Source organism: Saccopteryx bilineata, chromosome 7, assembly GCF_036850765.1.
Source record: "Saccopteryx bilineata isolate mSacBil1 chromosome 7, mSacBil1_pri_phased_curated, whole genome shotgun sequence".
NCBI lineage: Eukaryota > Metazoa > Chordata > Mammalia > Chiroptera > Emballonuridae > Saccopteryx > Saccopteryx bilineata.
Window position 1 is genome coordinate 176,815 of NC_089496.1, and position 12,970 is coordinate 189,784.

A 12,970-nucleotide genomic window follows, 5' to 3' on the forward strand; every position below is an offset into this window, starting at 1 on the left:
GCAACATAATTGAATGACAAGATAATCTGGACATGTTTTCTTTGAATATATGTACCCTGATTTATTGATGTCACCCCATTAACATTAATAAAAATTTATTAAAAAATTTATATGGAACCAAAAAAAGAACACAAATAGCATCAGCAATCTTAAAAAAGAAGAATAAAGTCAGGTATCACACTTACTGATATCAAGTTATACTCCAAGGTCATTGTACTCAAAACAGCTTGGTACTGGCATAAAACAGGCATATAGATCGATGGAACTGAACAGAGAATTCAGAAATAAACCCACATCTTTATGGACAATTGATATTTGACAAAGTAGGTTAGAGCACACTGTGGAGTAAAGATAGTTGCTTTAACAAATGGTGTTGGGAAAACTGGACAGCTACCTGCAAGAAAATGAAACTAGACCACCAACTTACACCATGCACAAAAATAAACTCAAAATGAATGAAGAACTTAAATGTAAATCGTGAAACCATGAGCATCCTAAAAGAAAACATAGGCAGTAAGCCCACTGACATCTATCACAGCAATATATTTGCTGATTTATCTCCACAGCAAATGAAATAAAAGACAGATAAACAAATGGGATTATGTCAAACTAAAAAGCTTTTGCACAGCTAAAGACAATAAGAAGAGAATAAAAACACACAATGGGAGAACATATTCGACAATACATCTGATAAGGGATTAATAATCAAAATTTGTAAAGAACTTGTAAAATTCAACACCAGGAAGACAAACAATCCAATCAAAAATGGGTACAAGAAATGAATAGACACTTCTCCAGAGAGGACATACAGGTGGCCAATAGGCAGTAGAAAAAATATTCAACATCACTAATCATTAGAGAAATGCAAATTCAAACCACAATGAGATACCACCTCAGACCAGTCAGAATGGCACTCATTAACAAAACAACACACAATAGGTGCTGGCAAGGATGTGGGGAAAGGGGGATCGTCCTGCACTGCTGGTGGGAAAGCAGACTGGTGCAGCCACTGTGGAAAACAGTATGGAGAGTCCTCAAAAAATTAGAAATGGAACTACCCTTTTACTAAACCATCCCACTTATAGGAATATATCCGTTTTTCGGACGTCACAGTGATGGCGCGGTAGAAAGCGATACCGAAAATCTCCCCATAAACTCAACAAGTACTTCAACCAGAAACAGAAAAACCTATCCTTGGAGTCTTCAGATGCTTCACAACACACCCAAAGATAGGATCAAGCGAAAGATTGGCTAAATATATGGTCAAACTTCAGGGGAAATAAGGAGTAAGAAATGCTCCGCCTTCCTCTCTAATCCAAACAGGATGGCTTTCACTGAGAATTGAGAATATAGAAACTAAGGCGGGCATAGGGAGTGAATAGTTCCAGGCTGCGGTACAGCCAAATCAGGCGGTGGCACGGAGATCCAAGCCGTGGAAAAACCTGGGCAATTCAAGCTAACACGCGCGTGCCAAACCCAGACAAAGAAAGACAAGTGGGGCAGCCATTTTCCGCATCTCCTGGTTGGCGTGGTTAGTGGGCAAAAGATTCTTACAAACACTTCAGGGGTGAGCGCCGCCCATGCTAACCCACAGAGAAGCAAAGTCAGAGGCCTCTGTGTGGGCAAAAAGCAGCATCTCCTAGGAGCCCCAGCGCCCTGAGGGGACCGGGCACGGGGAGGGAGCTGGAGCCAACTCCAACGGTGGAACTTTTCTGTGTGGGAGGAGGGCTTTCGCGGAGCGAGAGGCGTCCCATGTGAACCTCATAATCTGGTCAGTGCACACGCATGCAAAGGTCAGTGCACACGCATTCCTCTGAACTCCTCAGGGGTGGGTGCTCGTGTTTTCCCTCAGAGGAGCAGAATCAGAGGCCCGTGAGCAAGCCAGGAGCGGAAGCCCCAGCGCCCTGGGAAAGCTGCACGGGGACAGAGCGAAAGCCAATTCCAACCCAGTAACTTTTCCGTGTGGGCAGAGGGCTTTCTTGGAGTGAGAGGCGTCCCGAACGCCTGAGCCTCAAAATCTGGTCAGTGCGCACGCAGGAAGAGTGAACAGGAGATTCCTCCGAACTCCTCAGAGGTGGGCGCCCGTGTTTTTCCCACAGAGGAGCAGGTCTGTGAGTGGGCCAGGAGCGGAATCTCAGGCAGCCTTAGCCCCTTGGGAAAGCCGCACGAGGATAGAGCGAAAGCCAATTCCAAAGCTCGATCTTTTCCGTGTGGGTAGGGATTTCACTAGAAGTGTGACCTGTCTGGCTAGAGATTCCTCCGAACGCCTCAGGAGTGGGCAATCGAGTTATCCCACAGAGGGGCAGAGCCAGAGATCTTTGAGTGAGAGGAAGCCACGCCTGATTATGCTGGCAGGTCTGACTGACTGAGCCTTACTCAGAGCCCTGTGCTGAGTGGGAACAGAGTGGGGAGTTGCCAGCTCTTTGAGACTCTTACTATCCAGGCAGAGGCAGCAGCAACCCCATAACTGGATTATCAGGCTTCTAATTGTGCAAGGAAAGACTAGGAGAGAGGCTCCAGGAACACTCTCACAGTGAGAGATCCTCTCACTGTTGGAGCCTATAAACACTAATGAACCTTGGCTGCCAACGAGACTGAAGCCCAATACATGACATTGCCATAGAGAATTATCAACTGCAAACCTCTTCCAGAGCGTGCCACAGGGGCAGAACCCGGGGTACAAAGTCACCGACCAGAAAGACAGAAAAGAAAAAGCAAGACGACAACCTCTCAAAATCAAGAAGAATCTGCAGATTTTATAACCTATCCCATCTTATTATATTTGTTTGTCTGTGTCTCTTTTCTTCATTCTTGATTTTTTTTTCTACTCCAATTTGGTCATTTAATTCTCTCTCAGTCTTACTCTCGCCTCTCTTTGAACTACACTACCCATAAGTGTTACATCTCACATTATCTTTTCTTTCCTCCTCCTTTCTCTCTTTGAGGGTTGCAATCCAAAACCCCTAACTCTCTCTTTCTCTCTCCTCTTTTTTCTCTTTTCTTCTTTAAGTGGTTCCATCTTTTCTCTCTCTCTCTCTCTCTTTTCTCCCTCTATATTAGTCTCTTCCTCTCTCCTTTACATCTTCTCTCATTCAAACTTCAATAATGAACAAATTATCTTATCTGGGACTCAAACTTAAGTTTGTGGCATTTTGGAGGGTTTTTACTTCACCTTTTTAACACATTAGCAGTGCTCCCATCCCTGGCTCTCCATTTTATCTAGTTCTTGTTCAACTAAATACAATAGTAATTTTTTAATTTTCCACCCTTTTTTCCTGTTTCCCTCTTATTCCTCTCATCATATCTCTGAGTCAGCCAACACCTAAAAGCAAAACATTTTATTCTTGACCCAAATTTTTTCCTAATTTGCTTTTTGTGGGTCTATACTGCTCCCCCCTTTTTTATATATAAATATTTTTTTCTTGTATTTTTTTTCTTTTTTTTTTTCCTTTACCCCTATATTACTTCTCCCCAATTCAGGCCCTCCACTACAGGTATTGTTTGTTCTATTTAGTACAATATAATTCACAGTTCATCACAAGATTTTTGCAAAAGAGAGGGGAGAGGATAGGAGAGGAAAAAAGGAGGGGAAGGAATTATTCCCTTTTTTCCCCTCAAATTTTTATCTTATTTTATTTTTCTTTATTTAATGATTAATTTTTTTAAAAAAACGTGCAATTTTTTATTTTTATTTTTATTTTTTTGTCCTTTTATTCCTTATAAAATCTCATTAATACTATCAAGAAAATCACCCTCAGATGCCATTAAAGAAGAGAAAATCGAATATCATGGATACAAAAGATAGAGAGGTAGCACAGAGAGATGAGGAAAAATCTATGGAGAAAAAATTTAAGATATTGGAAACCTTGGAGTTAAATGACAGAGAATTTAAAATAGAAATTCTAAAAATACTCAGAGATATACAAGAAAACACAGAAAGGCAATTTAGGGAGCTCAGAAAACAACTCGATGAACACAAAGAGTATATCTCCAAGGAAATTGAAACTATAAAAACAAATCAAACAGAGATGAAAAACTCAATTCATGAGCTGAAAAATGAGGTAACAAGCTTAGCTAATAGAACAGGCCAGATAGAAGAGAGGATCAGCGAAATAGAAGACAAGCAACTTGAGGCTCAACAAAGAGAAGAAGAAAGAGATTCAAAAATTAAAAAAAATGAAATAGCCCTACAGGAATTATCTGACTCCATCAAAAAGAATAACATAAGAATAATAGGTATATCAGAGGGAGAAGAGAGAGAAAATGGAATGGAGAACATACTCAAACAAATAATAGATGAGAACTTCCCAAGCCTCTGGAAAGAACTAAAACCTCAAATTCTAGAAGCAAACAGAAATCCAAGTTTTCTTAACCCCAACAAACCTACTTCAAGGCACATCATAATAAAAATGGCACAAACCAACAGCAAAGAAAAAATTCTCAAGGCAGCCAGGGAAAAGAAGAATACAACATATAAAGGAAGGCCCATTAGATTATCATCAGATTTCTCAACAGAAACTCTACAAGCTAGAAGAGAGTGGACCCCAATATTTAAAGTCTTGAAAGAGAGGAACTTTCAGCCACGAATACTATACCCATCAAAGCTAACCTTCAAATATGAAGGAGAAATGAAAACATTCACAGATACAGAAAAGATGAGAGAATTTATCACCAGAAAACCCCCACTCCAGGAAATACTAAAGGGGGTTCTCCAATCAGATACAAAAAATAAAAAAACAACAAAAACAAAGCCACAAGTAAAAGCTCCAAGAAGAACATAACAAAACCAACTTTAAACTGTGACAACAATAAGAAAGGGGGGGAGAGGATGAAGATTAACAGTAGCAAAGGGCGATGGAGGGCAAAAGTACTCAAAAAATAGTGCACTACAATGAACAGGGTAGGAACCCTTTTCATTACTTAATGGTAACCACCATTGAAAAAACCACCACAGAAGCACATGATTTAAAAAAGATAGCAATAGAGGAAAGTTGTATGGAACACAACCAAATAAAAACAAAAGATAGAAAAACGAAAGAGAAGAATCAAACAAGGCACAAAACTAACAGAAAGCAATCTATAAAATGGCAATGAGGAACTCACAAGTGTCAATAATTACACTAAATGTAAACGGATTAAACTCACCAATAAAAAGGCACAGAGTAGCCGAATGGATCAAAAAAGAAAATCCAACTGTATGCTGCCTACAAGAAACTCATCTAAGTAACAAGGATAAAAACAAATTCAAAGTGAAAGGCTGGAAAACAATACTCCAAGCAAATAACATCCAAAAAAAAGCAGGTGTAGCAATACTCATATCGGATAATGCTGACTACAAGACAGGAAAAGTACTCAGAGACAAAAATGGCCATTTCATAATGGCTAAGGGGACACTGAATCAAGAAGACATAACAATTCTTAATATATATGCACCAAACCAAGGAGCACCAAAATATATAAGACAGCTACTTATTGACCTTAAAACAAAAACTGACAAAAATACAATCATACTTGGAGACCTCAATACACCGCTGACGGCTCTAGATCGGTCATCCAAACAGAGAATCAACAAAGACATAGTGGCCTTAAACAAAACACTAGAGCACCTGGATATGATAGACATCTACAGGACATTTCATCCCAAAGTGACTGAGTATACATTTTTCTCCAGTGTACATGGATCATTCTCAAGAATTGACCATATGCTGGGCCACAAAAACAACATCAGCAAATTCAGAAAAATTGAAGTTGTACCAAGCATATTTTCTGATCATAAAGCCTTGAAACTAGAATTCAACAGCAAAAAAGAGGGAAAAAATCCCACAAAAATGTGGAAACTAAACAACATACTTTTAAAGAATGAATGGGTCAAAGAAGAAATAAGTGTAGAGATCAAAAGATATATACAGACAAATGAAAATGACAATACGACATATCAGAATCTATGGGATGCAGCAAAAGCAGTGATAAGAGGGAAGTTCATATCACTTCAGGCATATATGAACAAACAAGAGAGAGCCCAAGTGAACCACTTAACTTCACACCTTAAGGAACTAGAAAATGAAGAACAAAGACAACCCAAAACCAGCCAAAGAAAGGAGATAATAAAAATCAGAGCAGAAATAAATGAAATAGAGAACAGAAAAACTATAGAAAAAATTAATAGAACAAGGAGCTGGTTCTTTGAAAAAATCAACAAAATTGACAAACCCTTGGCAAGACTTACCAAGGAAAAAAGAGAAAGAACTCATATAAACAAAATCCAAAATGAAAGAGGAGAAATCACCACGGACATCGTAGATATACAAAGAATTATTGTAGAATACTATGAAAAACTTTATGCCACTAAATTCAACAACCTAGAAGAAATGGATAAATTCCTAGAACAATACAACCTTCCTAGACTGAGTCAAGAAGAAGCAGAAAGCCTAAACAGACCTATTAGTAGAGAAGAAATAGAAAAAACCATTAAAAACCTCCCCAAAAATAAAAGTCCAGGCCCAGACGGCTATACCAGAGAATTTTATCAAACCTTCAAAGAAGACTTGGTTCCTATTCTACAGAGATCTTCCAAAAAATTGAAGAAGAAGCAATACTTCCAAACACATTTTATGAGGCAAACATAACCCTTATACCAAAACCAGGCAAGGATGGCACAAAAAAAGAAAACTACAGACCAATATCTCTAATGAATACAGATGCTAAAATACTAAACAAAATACTAGGAAATCGAATACAACAACATATTAAAAAAATAATACATCATGATCAAGTGGGATTCATCCCAGAATCTCAAGGATGGTTCAACATACGTAAAACGGTTAACGTAATACACCATATCAACAAAACAAAGAACAAGAACCACATGATATTATCAATAGATGCAGAAAAGGCTTTTGATAAAATACAACACAATTTTATGTTTAAGACTCTCAACAAAATGGGTATAGAAGGAAAATATCTCAACATGATAAAGGCCATATATGATAAACCATCAGCTAACATCATACTAAATGGCACAAAACTGAAGGCTTTCCCCCTTAAATCAGGAACAAGACAGGGTTGTCCACTCTCTCCACTCTTATTTAATGTGGTACTAGAGGTTCTTGCCACAGCAATCAGACAAGACAAAGAAATAAAAGGCATCCATATCGGAAAAGAAGAAGTAAAGGTATCACTTTTTGCAGATGATATGATCCTATACATCGAAAACCCCAAAGAATCCACAAAAAGACTTCTAGAAAAAATAAGCCAATACAGTAAGGTCGCAGGATACAAAATTAACATACAGAAGTCAATAGCCTTTCTATATGCCAACAATGAAACATTTGAGAATGAACTCAAAAGAATAATCCCCTTCACAATTGCAACAAAAAAAATAAAATACCTAGGAATAAACATAACAAAGAATGTAAAGGACTTATACAATGAAAACTATAAACCATTGTTAAGGGAAATCAAAAAAGACATTATGAGATGGAAGAATATTCCTTGTTCTTGGTTAGGTAGAATAAATATAATCAAGATGGCCATATTACCCAAAGCTATATACAAATTTAATGCAATTCCCATCAAAATTCCAATGACATTTTTTAAAGAAATGGAGCAAAAAATAATCAGATTTATATGGAACTATAAAAAGCCCCGAATAGCCAAAGCAATCCTAAAGAAAAGGAATGAAGCTGGGGGCATTACAATACCTGACTTCAAACTCTATTATAGGGCCACGACAATCAAAACAACATGGTATTGACAGAAAAATAGACACTCAGACCAATGGAACAGAATAGAAAGTCCAGAAATAAAACCACATATATATAGTCAAATAATTTTTGATAAAGGGGCCAACAACACTCAATGGAGAAAAGAAAGCCTGTTCAACAAATGGTGCTGGGAAAACTGGAAAGCCACATGCAAAAGAATGAAGCTGGACTACAGTTTGTCCCCTTGTACTAAAATGAACTCAAAATGGATCAAAGATCTAAACATAAGACCTGAAACAATAAAGTACATAGAAGAAGACATAGGTACCAAACTCATGGACCTGGGCTTTAAAGAGCATTTTATGAATTTGACACCACAGGCAAGAGAAGTGAAAGCAAAAATTAATGAATGGGACTACATCAGACTAAGAAGTTTTTGTTCAGCAAGAGAAATTGATAACAAGATAAATAGACAGCCAACTAATTGGGAAATAATATTTTTAAACACCTGCTCAGATAAGGGCCTAATATCCAAAATATATAAAGAACTCATAAAACTCAACGACAAACAAACAAACAATCCAATAAAAAAATAACAAGAGGATATGAACAGACACTTCTCCCAGGAAGAAATACAAATGACCAACAGATATATGAAAAGATGCTCATCTTCTTTAGTTATTAGAGAAATGCAAATCAAAACTGCAATGAGATATCACCTCACACCTGTTAGACTAGCTATTATTAACAAGACAGGTAATAGCAAATGTTGGAGAGGTTGTGGAGAAAAAGGAACCCTCATCCACTGTTGGTGGGAATGTAAAGTAGTACAACCATTATGGAAGAAAGTATGGTGGTTCCTCAAAAAACTGCAAATAGAACTACCTTATGACCCAGCAATCCCTCTACTGGGTATATACCCCGAAAACTCAGAAACATTGACTTGTAAAGACACATGCAGCCCCATGTTCATTGCAGCATTGTTCACAGTGGCCAGGACATGGAAACAACCAAAAAGCCCATCAATAGATGACTGGATAAAGAAGATGTGGCACATATACACTATGGAATACTACTCAGCCATAAGAAATGATGACATCGGATCATTTATAGCAAAATGGTGGGATCTTGACAACATTATACGGAGTGAAATAAGTAAATCAGAAAAAACCAGGAACTGCATTTTTCCATACGTAGATGGGACATAAAACTGAGACCAAGAGACATTGACAAGAGTGTGGTGGTTACGGGGGGAGGGGGGAGAGGGAGAGGGAAGGGGGAGGGGGAGGGGCACAAAGAGATCTAGATAGAGGGTGACAGGACAATCTGACTTTGGGTGATGGGTATGCAACATAATTGAACTTTAAGATAACCTGGACATATTACCTTTGAATATATGTATCTTGATTTACTGATGTCACCCCATTAAAAATAAAAAAAAATAAAAAAAAAGAATATATCCCAAGGACACCATATCACCAACTGAAAAAAAGAAATGCTCCCCAATGTTTATGGCAGCATTGTTCACAATAGCGAAGATCTGGAAACAGGCCAAGTGTCCAACAGTTGACGAGTGGATTAAAAAGCAGAGGTACATATATACAATGGAATATTATGGGGCTATGAAAAAGAAGATATTATTACCTTTTGCAACAACATGGATGGACCTGGAAACTATTATGTTGAGTGAAATAAACCAGGCAGAGAAATAAAAATATCATATAACCTCACTCATTTGAGGAATCCAAGGAATAATGGGAACTGAGGAACAGAATTGAATCAGAGGTGTCTGTGTAGGCAAGACCATCTTTCTAACTGTAATAAATTGATGGCACACCAACTGGGACATTTGCTAGAGGATTTTGTTATACAACTGACTAGAAATTTTAGTACATTTCCAGAACAGTTAGGAGGTAATAGACTAGTGATAACTCCTACTGAACTCTGAGGGTATAATAGGGTTGAAATATTTAGCTATGTATTAAAGAATTAGTAACTATGTTTAGTTAGAGGCTCATAAGTCTAGTTTTTATGAAAATTCTAACATAAAATAAGTTTATGTATGCTTTAACATTAAGATGGGTACCATTGATCCTTATCTATGAAAATATTACCCTTTTAAGATGACAGTGCATAGCCTAGATACCACAGTACTTGAAAAGAATGTGCATCTGAAACAAGGCAGAGCAAAGAAATAAACTCCATTCTTACAAACACAAGTCTATATGATACATTTTTAACAAATCATAAGACTATTACATATAAATGTGGAAAACATTAAATAATTTATCAAAAATATATTTTAATTCAAGAAATATACAAATTGAGAATTAAAATGTTACTAACAAACAAAATTATGAAATATTTGCTTTAGGAAAAATAAGAACTTTTTAAGAACTTTACAAGAAGTTTTAATAATATTTTTTGATAAGTAATCAGGACTTCTGTATCTATGTTCTTTGTGTTCCAATAACTGAGAGTCTCTACATGTCAGTCTATCACATGTTTCACAGAAAAGTTTCAACTGTTCTTGTTTGGGTACAGGGCAGAAAACAGAGACTTGACCAGATGCTCCAACAGATTCTGTAGTAAAATAAAACATATATTTTTAAACTAAAAAAAACTTTGTCTAACTTTCTAAATTCTTATTGATACTGGTATCCAAAGCTTATAAAGAATACACAGAAATGCTACAGGGGCAAAAGAGGGAGATTAATAGTAATGATTAAAACGGCTTCTATCTTACCTAAGCCATCTTCTTTCTTCCTGATCAAGTGATCTTTAGTGAATTTTATTCTTTGATGTGCTTCAATACATGTCTTATATAGCCACTCTCCACATTCTACACAAAAGCCAACTGCACTTGCAATGTCTTCAGAACTAATACATACCTAAAAGAAGAAATAAATGCTAATCTACATTAAATTAAAAAAACATAGCCACAAAATAAAAAAAAGATGAAAACTTTCTAACTTGCTTCCAAATACACTAATTCACTGTACCTAGAATAAAATTATTTTTGTTATCCATTTATCTTTAATGAAATCCTTTTCCTTCTATATCAAAAGTTTAGGTGGGTTATTATAGTAGTCTCAACACAAAATCTATACAAGATTTCAATTTTTCAGCAATGATCGTCTGCCTCATTTAAATAGATCTGAGAGGGTATATAATAAAGATATTCTTTATTTTCCATTTGAAAGATAAAACTGTAGCAAAACTAGCCTAATTTGTATAACAATTCAAACATGTTTTCTAATAGTTTACATTTTAATTGTAAGGTAGGAATATAAATATATTGAGAAGCATACCTGTTCTAATTTCTCATCAGAACTGCTAGGAGCTTCAGAAGTAGCTTTCATAAAATAGTTATCCACAAGGTCTATCTGTCTGCATTCTTGGCGGCATACTGGGCACCATATTATACCAACTACAACACAAAACAACAACTTTAAGAAATATTTGTCAGGACAAAATAAAGAAAATTGTGCATGATGCCCATATTAAAACTACTCATTCAATATGACATAGACAAGACCAAAGAAACAAGCATTAAGAGTTGAGTAAAATAATACATTTGGAAAAAATAATACTCTACTTATAAAGAGAAAACAAGCATCAATATGCTAAGAATTTAAAGGTATGGTTGGCTGAATAATGGTCCCAAATGATATTTAGGTCCTACTCCTTGGAAAACCTGTGTCACACCTGTGTCACTTTAAGGCTTGAGATAAGAACGCTGTCCTGGAATATTTGCTGGCCCCATAATGTCTTCAGTGATCTTATAAGAGGGAAGCAAAGAATGATTAGTTACAAAAAAAAAGAAAGCAACTGATTCTGGAAGCTTGAAAGATGGAGCCATGAGCCAAGAAATATGGGTATTCACTATTAGCTGAAAAAGACAAAGAAAAGAAACAGATTCCTTTCCTCAGAGCTGCCAGAAGAAAAAGCCAGAACTGCTGACATTTTGACTCTGCAAGACATTCTAACTTTAACCTAATAAAGATGAATCCAGACTTCAGCCTCCATAACAGTGAGAGAATAAAATGTGTTGTATTAAGACCCCAAGTTTATGACAATTTTATTACAGCAGCAATAGTAATACACACTTAATCACTTACAAATTTTGACTTGGTTCAGAACTATATGAATTTATGCTAGTGGGGGAGATAACCTGTGCCTTAACCTGCTAATGTGCTGGCATCTATAAAAACAGACAAACCTTCTGAAGTAACACACACAAGTAAAAGACCACTGTCAACACAGCAAATGAAAAACTATGCATCAGCCATAAAATTGAGAATATAGCATAAATGAAACAATCCTTGCTTTCAGGAAAAGGTTCAAAACTAGTATAAAATGTTTACCTTTTACGACCATGCAAAACTATAGAAAGCATATATATAGAGTTGGATGTTAACAGAGAACCCAAGAGTTGTGAGTACACAAACTATAGAAACTTATACTACTTATACTACAGTAATTCTAATAAAAAATTGGAAGCATAAATAATGTGTGATACTAAAGTTAGAAATACAACCTCTCCAGGCAGTGGCGCAGTTGATAGAGCATCAGACAGATGTGGTAGATCCAGGTTTGAGACCCCCAGGTTACCAGCTTGAGTGCGGCCTCATCTGGTTTGAGTAAAGCTCACCAGCTTGGACCCAATGTTGCTGGTTTGAGCAAGGGGTTACTCAGTCTACTGAAGGCCCGCGGTCAAGGCACATATGAGAAAGCAATCAATGAACAACTAAGGCAGGAGTCAGGAACCCTTTTAGCTGAGAAAGCCATGAACGCCACATATTTCAAAATGTAATTCCATGTGAGCCATACAATGACCCCTGTAGATTACGCATTATCCAATAAAACTTTGGTGTTGTCCTGGAGGACAGCTGTGATTGGTTCTAGCCACACACAACCATAAACATGAGTGGTGGGAAATGAATGGATTGTAATACATGAGAATGTTTTATATTTTTAATGTTTTTTTATTAAAGATTTGTCTGCGAGCCAGATGCAGCCATCAAAAGAGCCACATCTGGCTCAAGAGACATAGGTTTCTGACCTCTGAACTAAAGTGTCCCAACTTGCAACAAAAAACTAACAATTGCTGATTCTCATCTCTCCATTCTGTTTCTCTGTCCCTGTCTATCCCTCTCTCTGACACTCTCTCTGCCTCTGTAAAAAAGAAAAAGAAAAAAAAAGGTAGGAATATCAGTCTCTCAGGAGAAACAAGTACATTGTTAAAACAAACTCAAAATTTTTAA